Genomic DNA, 13,054 nt, shown 5'->3' on the forward strand with positions numbered 1-13,054 from the left:
TCCAATGTTCTTTACCAGGATTATCCATGTATCTACTAACCAAACTCATAGCATATGATAAATCAGGACGAGAGCAAACCATGGCATACATCAAAGAACCAACAGCACTAGAATATGGAACTCTTGACATGTACTCAAAATCCTCATCCGTACTAGCACATTGTAAAGCTGATAATTTGAAATGAGGAGCAATAGGAGTACTAACAGACTTTGCATCATGCATGTTGAAACGATGAAGAACTTTCTTAATGTAACTTTGCTGACTAAGAAATAACAAACCAGAATTTCTGTCTCTTGTAATTTCCATACCTAGAATCTTCTTAGCAGCACCAAGATCCTTCATCTCAAACTCACTACTCAACAATTTCTTCAACGTAGTGATTTCTTTCTTGCTCTTGGCAGCAATTAACATATCATCAACATATAACAGCAAGTATATAGGCGATCCATCAACAAATTTAATGTACACACAGCTATCAAATTCAGACCTCTTAAAACCATGTGACATCATAAAAGAATCGAACCTTTTATACCATTGACGAGGAGACTGTTTTAAACCATATAAGGACCTCTTTAATTTGCAAACATGATCCTCCTTACCAGGTACTATGAACCCTTCTGGCTGGTCCATGTATATCTCCTCCTCTAGCTCTCCATGAAGAAACGCAGTCTTTACATCTAACTGCTCAAGCTCAAGATCTCGCATAGCAACAATACCGAAAAATGTACGAATTGACCTATGCTTTACAACTGGAGAGAACACATCATTATAATCAACACCAGGAATCTGACTGAAACCTTTTGCTACTAACCTTGCCTTAAATCTTGGAGGCTCACTAGCAGACAAACCTTCCTTTCTCTTGAAGATCCATTTGCAACGAACGGCCTTCTTATGTTTAGGCAAGCGCACAACATCCCATGTGCCATTTTTCTCAACTGACTGCATCTCTTCTTGCATAGCGGAAATCCACTTCTCGCGGTCACCAGAAACAACAGCTTCAGTGTACGTAGCCGGCTCATGAATGTTCTCAACCTATTCAGCACAACTAAAGGCATAATGAACAATATCACATTCCTCAATTAAACGTGGATGAGGTCCACAACTCCTCTTTGTTCTGCGATCTGCAATAGACTGATTTTGAGGCTGCAAAACAGGAGGTGAGTGCTGAACAATATCATGAACATTGTTATCAACAATTTCAGTTTCCTGATCATCTACGTGCTCCACCTGCACGCTAACATGTTCCTGCTCCTCATCAGAACCAACTGGTGAAACATCTGTGGACAAGCTATCATTAAACATAACAAATTCATTGAAAACAACGCCCCTGCTTATGAAAGTCTTTTTAGTTTCAGGATTCCATAACTTATATCCTTTAACTCCAGAACCATAGCCAAGAAACAGACACTTAATGGCTCTAGGTTCTAGCTTTCCATTATCAACATGAGCATAAGCAGTGCAACCGAAAACTCTCAACTGTGAATAATCAGCAGGCATACCAGACCATACCTCAATGGGAGTTTTCTTATTAAGTGGGATAGAAGGTGACCGGTTGATCAAGTAACAGGCAGTGTTAGCAGGCTCAGCCCAAAAACGCCTGTTCATATGAGCATTGGATAACATGCAACGAGCCCTCGAGATGATCGTTCGGTTCATGCGCTCAGCCACACCATTCTGCTGAGGAGTGTACGGAATGGTGTGGTTCCTAACAATGCCTTCTTCCCTGCAGTAATCATTAAAAGCATCCGAACAGAATTCACCGCCATTGTCAGTACGAAGCAATTTTACCTTCTTTTCAGTTTGCCTTTCTATCATAACTTTCCACTCTTTAAAAGCAGCAAAAGTATCATCTTTACTTTTCAGAAAATAAGGCCACACTTTTCTAGAGTAATCATCAATAATGGTAAGCATGTAACGAGCACCACCATAAGAGGGCTTACGAGATGGCCCCCACAAATCAGCATGTACATAATCAAGTGTACCTTTGGTGGTATGAACAGATACATTGAATTTTACCCTCTTGTGTTTACCAAAAACACAGTGCTCATAGAACCAGCAAAAACAACCAGAACATCTCCTGAATCAGAATTATCAACAGCGGAGACAACAGAGGCCTTACCATCACCATCGGATTTATTTTTCGGTTTATACGTACCGTTTCTTTTCTCCTTATTCTGCAGCTTCCAACAATCCTCAATGACATGAGTATCTTTCTTACAATACCTGCAGAACTTATCCCTGCCTCTGGACTTTGAACGGCCTTTACCATTCTTGCTCTTGTCTCGATTATTGTTGTTGTTGTAGGTTTTCTGCTCGGGCCTGCCTCTAACCTGCAACACTTCGCCCTTGGAGGACGACACATCAGACTGAACCATACCTTTCATCTTCTCCCTCGTCTGGAGGGCCTCATATACTTCCGCAAGAGTTAGTTCATCACGGCTTAATAGTATGGTATCTCGAAAATTTGCAAACAAAGTAGGCAGTGAGCATAACAGTAGAAGAGCTAAATCTTCATCATCATATTTTACCTCCATCGACACTAGGTCGGCAACGATCTCCTTAAAGATCGATAAGTGGTTCATCACCGAACCACCTTCTTGCAGCTTGTGCGTGAACAACTTCATCTTCACGTGCATCTTACTGGTTAGATCCTTGGACATACAGATCGATTCCAGCTTGAGCCAAAGTTCTGCGGCAGTTTTCTCCTGCAGCACTTCTTGCAAAATATCATTATGTAGATGAAGTTGAATCAGAGACAGAGCCTTACGATCCTTCCGCTTCTCTTCAGCGGTCCATGACTTCTGCCCTTTTCCTCCGAAACCGTCCAGCGCCTCATCAAGATCCGAAGATTGTGCCAGAATCGCTCGCATCTTGACTTGCCACAGTGCAAATCTCGTCTTGTAATCCAGCAACGGTAGATCAAACTTCATCGATGCCATCGCGAAACCCTAAGGTCAAACCAAGCTCTGGTACCACTTGTTATAAACGATAGGCAATATAAACGACGAAGAACAGTAGATCAAACACAGGAGACACGAGATTTTAACGTGGAAAACCCTCCCAAGGTGGAAGGGAAAAACCACGGGCACCAGCCAGCAAAACTTCACTATATCGGGTGAGGTTACAAACGCCGGAGATTTACAACTTGGGATACCCTAACCTAGGGGCCTTCCCGTATACAAGTCTATGATGCCTATGAGGGAGGTGGTCCGTATATATAGGGAGAAAAAACCCCACACCCTCGTCTATTAGCAATACGGAACTAATAGATGATGTAGTCCCTCTTAACGCTAATGGGCCACTTTGCTTCGGCCCAAACTTGAATTTGGATCATAGCTCAATAGTGGAATGACGCTGGGATAGGAAGAATTAATGTTTAACAACTATTGATCTAGTAATACATGGGATGAGGGGTTCCTATCTTTAGATTAAGTCTGTATCAGAAGCACGCTGGTCTATGTGTAACACCAAGAATACGTTTTGCATGTTAGAAAGCGTACAATGGTAAAATATTCAACTAAAGTTTTAGTGAGTGGTAAAAAATAAAAAATTTACCTGTCGCTCGAATGGATTTTCAGAGACCATAGATGTGCATAGCTCGTCGAATGCATTCTGTTTGACTACTTATACACATTCTCGATCGAACCACGAGACGCACGGTCAGACGCCCACGTACGAAAACGAGATTCGTTTCCCCCGAGTTAAGCCTGGCGGCACTTCTTGCATGGGGCCAGCCAGGATCTGTGCTGGCGCTCCTCCCGCCAACCAAATGTGACGAGTATGCACCCCACGAGCCAGGTTGGTTTGGAACAAGGAAACCAAACACGCCCTTGAACATCAGCCGTGGATGTCACGATGAGAAAAGAAGAAGTTGAGGTGCATGGCTTGCCTTGTACATCCTCACGGTACCGCACTAGCTATGTGTCGATATCCTCACACGCCACGATCGATGGGATCCTTCAAGAAACCCACGCTGAGACCTCTGGCGAGCTCGTGCCATCTCCATGCCATCGATCTACTAGAGGCTGGCCCTCCCCTAGCAGCCACCACGCTCGAGTATGCCTGCGGTGTCGGAATCTGGCGGCCCCCATGTAGACTTCTAGCGGTGCTGAGAGGCGTGAATATCTATCTCTACAACTAAAAAGACCCGGTTGTTATCATCACCACAAACCTAATCGGACCACTCCACTCCTAATCGCCTCGCGCTGCAAAAACCAATGGCAGCACCCACCCCGCACGCACCACCGCCTCCCCACGACCCCATGCCTCCAACATTGACGCTGCCGCCAGCCTCTGCCCCACGCACACGCTGTGCCCACTCCCAATCCGCCGCCAGCCCCTGCACGCCATTGCGGCGGCCTGTCCTGCGTCGCGCACAGATCTGACGGCCTACACGGCAATCTGGCGCAGCCTCATCCGCCCCGAGCAGCAAACCCGCAATCCGGTGTCCCTACGCTGCATCGCCAACCATCTGCAGCCATGACACCCTGCTGCTCCACCATCCAACGCTGCGTGGCGGCCCCAGCAAGGGGGCACCTCCCGGCGCGAGCGGCCCAAACATCAGGAGACGAGCGTCTAACTCCTGGGCCGCCGTCTGAGACACCTTGACAGGGGGAGTAGATAGATAGAGAGAGAGAGATACATAGACAGATAGAGAGAGAAAGAGAGATAGACACACAAATAGATAGATAGATAAATAGACAGACAATAGATATTCTATATAAAGCACAGTGATCGATATCAAACAAATATGAACACATTGTTGGTATAGGCTACTTGCTCATATCTGTCACCCATGGCGCAGTGCCTGAAGCACACCAGCTTCCATGGATTATTCTGGTTGCTTTCCATGATTCTTCTAGCTTCCATGGCGAAGTGCCTGAAGCACTTCAGCTTTGTTGTTCATGCACTCGGAACAAGTGGTAATCAATGAATTAGACCTATATATATATATATATATAGTGTTCATTAACACTACCTCAGATTTGGACATCACTGTCGGTCTCATCACTATCGGATTTGTGATAACCGGCAGTGATGTACCTTTACTGCCATTTATGAGCTTGAAGAAAATAATTGGGGCTAGGCTAAAACCGACAGTGAAGGACCACATCACTGCCGGTTTATGGCTTGAACCAGCAGTGTTTTGGCGGCCACTCATCACTACTGGTTTAAGCCAAGAGCCGACAGTGATTTTGATCTATCACTGTCGGTGCTAGCTAACAACCGACGATGATAAGCCTACAGCACAAAAAGGCTGCAGCCGTCCTCTGCTTTCTCCTCTCTTCCATCCCGAGAACAGAGATGCGCGTTTGGGCCCTTCCCTCTATTGTTGTGTCTGCTCTTCACCATGAAGCTAGCGCTTGTATTTTAAAGAATGGCTTGATCTTTTTGCTTTAAGGTTAGTAACAAACATCCACTCCTTTGATTTTGTTGCTTAATCATCTTCGTTTTGATGGCTACATTGCTTGATTGTTATTCTAGTTCTTTCTCCATTCTAGAGAGCACTTTTTCAATTGGACATTTGTGCCAGGCTCAAATTGTGGTGAGTCCATCATCCAAAAGGTTGGTGTCTATGAACACATTTAAATGTCTAGCTAATTATTCCATGGTGGTCAAGATCATCATTGTTAGTATGTGATGCTATAATTAGTTCTTAGAAGTAGAGTAGAATAGATGCTCTTCATTATTGTGCAATAATTATTTTTTACTACGATTTTCGGTTTACAGGGCCAAGGCTACCAATTTAAATTTTCCAATAATTAGTGTACAATAATGTTTTCCAAAAATGGTACTTTCGAGCTACAATCGTTGTTCATGATGCTCGATTTCTTATTAATTCTTTGTAATTACTGTCTCATTATTTTTTTGTGTAGAGATGGATCAAGAGTGGATGCATTTGTCCCAAACGGACAAGCGGTATATGCGTGGCGTTAGCCAGTTTATCACCGATGCCAAAGCCCATGCTAGGAATGGAAACCCTATCTTCTTCCCATACAAAGATTGCAAGAATCAAAGGAACTTTCATCAAATTGAGTCTATATGATCGCACTTGATTACCAGGGGGTTCATGACAAACTAGACGATATGGACTATGCATGGTGAGGTTGGTGTGAATGTTCTTCAGGAAAACGATGATGATGTGGACATGTCTGACGTAGCCATCCACGATGCTGACGAGGAACCCGGTGTCAACACGGAACCTATGGCCATAGTTAATAATGTGTTTAGGAACACGCTAGTTGATGACACCGAGGATAATGATGGCATTTCTCAACTGCTACGTAATGTAGAGACCAGATGTCTTAGTGAAAGACAGCTGAGAAAGCTAGAGAAAATGAGACAAGATGGCAAAACACCATTGTATAGGAATTGTCCAATGAGCAAACTAGAAGCCGACATCATGCTGTTAGAGTTCAAATCGACAAACGGATTGAGCGATAAAGGCTTCGATCAGTTGTTAGGTATAATAAGGAAAATGCTCCTAGAAAAAAATGAGTTGCCAGAAAAGGCATTCTTGGCCAAGCAAATGATATGCCCCATCGGCCTCGAGGTTGAAAAAAATCCACGCGTGTTCCAATGATTGCATATTGTACCGTGGAGAAAAATACAAAGACTTGGACAAGTGCGCCAAGTGTGAAGCTCCATGGTACAAGGAAGGGTCGTCAGATAAGGGTACCAAGACCAGAGGAGGTCCCGTAAAGGTCCTTTGGTATTTCCCTATAGCTCCCCGGGTGCATAGGTTGTTTGCATGTGCAAAGTCAGCCAAGCTGTTGCACTGGCATGGCGAAGAGCGTAAGAAAGATACAATGATGAGGCACCCCACCGATGGGCATGACTGGAGGACTGTCAATACTATGTTCTATAAGGACATCGGTGGAGAGGTAAGGCACCTTTAGTTTGCTTTGAGCACGGATGGGATGAATCCTTTCGACCAGGTTAGAAGCAATCATAGCACCTAGCCAGTGACGCTCTGTATATACAACCTTCCATCTTGGGTCTGTATGAAGTGGCCGTACATCCAGATGCCACTACTGATCCAAGGGCCAAGATGACCTAGGAATGACATCGATGTGTTTCTGGAACCAGTGATCGATGAACTAGTGGAGATGTTTGAAAAGGGTGTGCCAGATGTTTGGGATGAGTACAAAAAGGAACATGTCACGATCAAGGGAGTACTTATCGCTACAATCACCGACCTGCCAGGTCGAGGTTCGTTCTCTGGAGAGAAGACAAAAGGCTATACTGGATGTGTCAACTGCTTGGACGACACCAATGCAGTAAATCTGCCAAATAACTCAAAGATAGTTTATATGGGACACCGTAGGTTCCTACCTAAGGATCACCCTTACCGTAGGAACAGAAAAGATTTCAATGGTACTATTAAGAAACGCTTAGCTCCAAAATATCGAGACAGGCCTGTGATACTTCAAGAACTCAACAAACTAGAGGTTGTCCTTGGGAAGGGGGACAATGCAGTAGCAGCGCCTGATGGGAGCGTTTGGAAGAAAAAATTGGTTTTCTGGAAACTACCTTACTGGCCATTTCTGAGTGTACGCCACTGTCTTGATCCCATGCACATCACTAAAAACGTGTGCGCTAACACTCTTAACACCTTGATGGACACCGGGGGGACATCAAAGGATTCACTAGCCACATGCCTGGACATGCAACACTTGGGAATCAGAAAGGAGCTGCATCCCGTGGAGCTAGAGAATGGCCAGTTCGAACTTCCAGTTGTGTCATGGACATTGAAGAAGGAAGAAAAGTGTGCGCTTATTTCTTTCTTCAATGAACTCAAAGTCCCGATGGGCTACTGTGCGAACCCAAAGAGGCTCGTGAACATGAGAGAACTCAAGTTCAACTATGGCCCTATGAAGGCCCATGACTGTCATGTCATTATGACTTAGCTGCTTCCTATTGCCCTACATGGTATCCTCCCCCCAAAGGTCCGCGCCCCAATTATAAAGCTTTGCTCGTTCTTCAACGTGATCTCAAAAAAGGTTATTGATGTGTCCATGCTAGAGCAGCTGCAGTGGGACATAGCCGAAACTCTCGTTAGGCTTGAGATGCATTTCCCACCGCCTTACTTTGATATCTCATTGCATCTACTCATTCATCTTGTTGACCAAATTAGAGCCCTTGGCCCAATGTACCTGCATCAGATGTTCTCTTTTGAAAGATTGATGAAAGTTTTTAGGAGGTATGTTAGGAACAAATTTAGGCTAGAAGGGGGCATGGTTGAAGGATGGTCAACGGAGGAGGCCATTGAGTTCTGCACATATTATCTGGACATCAAAAGGGTCAGAGTTCCAGAATCTCATCACGAGGGAAGACTACATGGCAAAGGAACGGTCGGGGAGAAATCTGTTATAGTAGACGACCCTGTTTCTTTTAGATAGGCACAGTTCGCTGTTCTCCAGCAAGCCGAGGGTGTGATGCCATACATTGACGAGCACAGGCAATCGCTGCAAACTCAGTATCCGAGCAGGTCGAAGGCTTGGCTGGATAGAAAACATAAAGAGGAATTTGTCAACTGGTTGCGACGTCGCTTGCTTGGAATAAAGTTGGGTAATCAACTAGATGCCTTAGCCAAGGGTCCTTTGAGTACATATCTTAAGTACCAAGTGTACGAGATCAATGGATTCAGATTTTACACAAAAAAGCAAGATGGAAAGAGCATATACCAAAATTGTGGTGTTTGTTTTGATGCTCACGATGAAAATGGCAACGTGCAGGCGACATACTATGGTTTCATAGAGGAGATATGGGAGCTAGCCTATGATAAATTGAAGGCAGCTCTTTTTCGCTGCCAGTGGGTTCGGCTCGAGAAAATCAACAATGACAGAGAAGGGTTCATACCTTTGATTTCACTAAGACCGCATACAGAGACGACCCCTTCGTCCTTGCAAGAGATGTTTTGCATGTCTTCTATGCAAGGGACAACAAGACAAAAGGAAGGCAAAAAGTAGTCCTAGAAGGAAAAAAAGAAGATTGTCTGTAGCGATGGAGTGACGGACGAAGAAGACTACAGGGACTATCAGGAAATGCCTCCATTCGGGACGAACTACGCCTACCTATCCTTCAAGAGGGTGACGAACCTGCTTACGTACAGCTTGATCACAATGAGGCCCTCATTGTTGATGCACCTAAAGATAGTTATATTATTGTTAACTATGTAATCATTTTGCAGACGTTGTATCAGTAATTCGCACTAAATATCTAATTTATATTTTGTGCGCATCTCTATAATTTATATATTGACTATGTAATCAAATATTGAGATGATGTTCACAAACACTATTATTTGATAATTATATACCATTAATTAATTATCATAGAATTAAATAATTAAGACACAAATTTTTGTGTTATTTTAGAATATAAAATAACTGCATTATTTCTATTAATAAATAAATAAAGAAAAGCAAACTAACCGAACTCCCTATCCTAGCTCAGCGGTTAAGGCCGCGCACTCTGTACTCTGAGACCCACGCTCGAATCCCAGACGGGCCAAACTTTTTTGATTTTGCATTATTATTTAGTAGTGCAATACGATGGGATAAAAGAAAAAAATAAAACCAATCTAACCGAACTCCCTATCCTAGCTCAGCGGTTAAGGTCGCGCACTCTCGACCCCACGACCCGTGCTCGAATATTAGGCGGGCCACTTTTTTGATTTTTCATTTATTATGTAGTAGTAGTGCGATATGACGAGATAAAAGAAAAAGAACAACTAATTCTAACGTAATCCCTATTCTAGCGTAGTGGTTAAGGCTCCAAACTAAGAACCCTAAGACCTGGGTTTGAATTCTAGGATCAGGATTTTTTTATATTTTTTATAAAAAGGCTACAATGGCAGGCAGCCCAGCTGCTAGGTGTCAGCATGGCAGGGCCCATTACTGCCGGTTTTGGTTTAAAAACCGACACGGTTCTCAGAACCGGTACAGATGGCAACCTTCACTGTCAGTTTTTAAACAAAAACCGACAGTGATGTCTAGATGCTTCTCACATGCCAATAGTGCTCCCACTAACCACAATAGTAGGAGCACTACTCCTACCTACCCTGACAACTTTAGTTTAGAAACAAAAATGTACCACGGCTGCTAGCCCCTATAAAATGGCCCTCGGCCGGGTGCTAGCCTCTCAACAGCCAAGTCTTGCCACCCTCTTGCTATTTATTTCTCATTTCATGATGCATGTTGGTTTCAGCCAGGGCTTATCAGTCATGATACAATGTTTTTCTCTCACAACAAACCACAGATATCATTATGCGTCGTAGTCCACCAAAATGGTGCACACAAGAGGTACTAGAAGAATGCTACTGAAGATAGAGCAATGCCGAAGATTGGAGATGCCACGAGGTTCACAGAGCCATCCACTATGGTGCGCATCTCCAAAAAGGCCATATACAGACAAGGCATGGATTCATCGATGCCACCTTGTCATATCCAACCGATATAGCTCGTAGACCACCTCGGTGCTGCTGTTTGACCCTAGTTGGTGCTAGAAGAATGCTACTGAGGTGGTTACATTATAATGTGTTGATACACATTGATTGTAACATTGACCTGTACGCAAATAGGTCTTTGTTATCGTATATGGAATTTTAGTGTAAGGTCTTTGTTATCATATATGTAATTTATTTCTAATATTTTTGTTATTTTTAATGTATTTCATTACTATCTAAATAAATATATCGTTGTTGTTAAAACTTTCCCATTGTACTATCTAAATAAATATATTCTTTACATATATGCACCTTCACTGTCAGTTCTACTTACAAACCGGCAGTGATATTAACTTTCACTGTCGGTTCTATTTAAAAACCGGCAGTGATATTAACTCACTGTCGGTTCTACTTAAAAACCGGCAGTGATGTCCATGCCCCGCTATATAAAACAAACTGCCGATCACATACATCGATCCCACCCACCCACGAACTATCACAGTCTCATTTCTCACGATTCACTCTCACTTCTCAAGAAATCCACTCTCTCTCTACGTGATTTGGTCATGGCTCCTGCATTTTTCAATGGTATTGATATGTTGTCTTCTCTAATATTCTATCTATATTTATATTCATGTTTCTTTGCATTCTACATTTATATATATTCTTACTCCTTGCATTCGATCTATATTTAATTATGTTGCCATATTTTACTTGGAAGATTATTTTGTGCATATATTTTTTGTTCATATTTTTTTTGCATTTTATCGATCAGGTGGTATGAACAACGGACCTCCCCCACCACAAGAACCAGATTTCCACCCTGGCGATGAGCCATTCGCTCCTAATGTGGCCATTCCACGGTTCCCTGTTCTAGCTATTGTATGAAATATTTTTCAACATCTTTTGTTTTTTGATGCTAACAAATAAGAGTAATTAGTTTAATATCATTGTTGCATACATATATGTCGCAGAATATATCCCTAATAGATTGGCTGCAAACAGCACTTAGCTGGTTCTTTATCTCGGACATCGTCGAGAACACGACATCTAATGCAAATGGTCGGCTATGGACATGTGAACTCAGTATTTCCAACCCTTTGAGAGGTGCAAATCATCGGAACCAAATCCACGAGATGGGAAGACAGAGCCTGGACGTGATAAGCGCCCAATTCAGTGTTGTGCGCATCTGTTTAGAGGCACTTCGACGTGTTTGCTATGATGTGCCTGATTTCTCGCACTTCAAGGCACTTGCTTTGAATGCTAGTGATATCCCCATTCCGCAAGCAAGCGAATGGTTTGCGAGCTACAACCGTGCGGATGTGGTAAAATGGTCACTTATACCCGAGTCATGGTTATTTGTTGTTTATTATTGTAATAACATTCTCTATTTTTTTTCTTTTTCTCCGCATGCAGATTGTGCTCTAGAACCTTACCTATGCTACATGTGGCTTGTGGGCCATTCTAGACCAAGCTATGGAACAACTCGGGTATGATTGAGACTTCTGCAATGGAAACCTCGGCCATCTCACTATAGAATGACGCCAGTACTACATAAGGATTACTAACAGGGGCAATGGTCGTTCAGTAGGTTACATCTATGGCCGACCATTCTTTTGGTATTGTGAGGCACGAGAGAGTGCATTCATGCGGGCATTGACCTTCATCGATACAAGCGGATACATAATCTGTGACATCAATTACCATATATGGCTACAGAGGCATGTTAGTGTGCATGGCCCGATCGATCCTGGTAGTGATTTCGATAGTAATTAATGTTTATTTAGCTAGGTTTTCAAGGTCATAGTTTAATTGGGTTCTAATGTTAATTTGTACGGCTTATGTGTTTAATTATTGACATGCATGTAATTCGTGTAACATTTGTTAGGCAATTAGAAATATACATTCCGGTGTTGTATTGGTCTCAAAATTATTCTCAGGCTTGCTCGTGACACAGGTGAAGGAAACACCAAGTTTGGGATTTTCCAGAGATGGTTTGCTACTTTCTGAGGTTTAATTGAATTTCCGCGCGATGACACCGATTAATTATAGATTGTACTGAGTCTACCCACGAAAAGATCCGGAATGGTGCCAAACTTTTACACAGGCTCTAATGTGCCCTAGGGATAAGAATTTTGTGGAGGTCGATGAAAAAATCTATTGGGTCCAAGATGTAATTCACCCTCTTTTGTCTCATTTAGCACAGAGAAAAATATATTAATAAAAAAATGATCAGAAAACCTCAGATCTTGTTTGGGGCCTTAATTTGGGTATACATGCTTGCCAAAATTTTTTAAGCCATTTCGACATAGGCGGAGTATATATGCTTCACAAAGGTACATGAGCCTTTTCATTGAACCTTGACTATGCACATAGGTTATCAAGGTTTATGTGGTTCATACGCATTCCGGTGTCGTATTGGTCTCAAACTTTTTCTTTGGGATTTTCCAGAGATGGTTTGCTACATTCTCAGGTTTAATTGAATTTCCGCGCGACGACACCAATTAATTATAGGTTGAACTGAGTCTACCCATGAAAAGATCCAGAATGGTGCCAAACTTTTACATTGGCTCTAATGTGCCCTAGGGATAAGAATTTTGTGG

This window comes from Miscanthus floridulus, chromosome 13 (genome assembly GCF_019320115.1).
Source record: "Miscanthus floridulus cultivar M001 chromosome 13, ASM1932011v1, whole genome shotgun sequence".
In the NCBI taxonomy this organism is placed as follows: Eukaryota; Viridiplantae; Streptophyta; class Magnoliopsida; order Poales; family Poaceae; genus Miscanthus; species Miscanthus floridulus.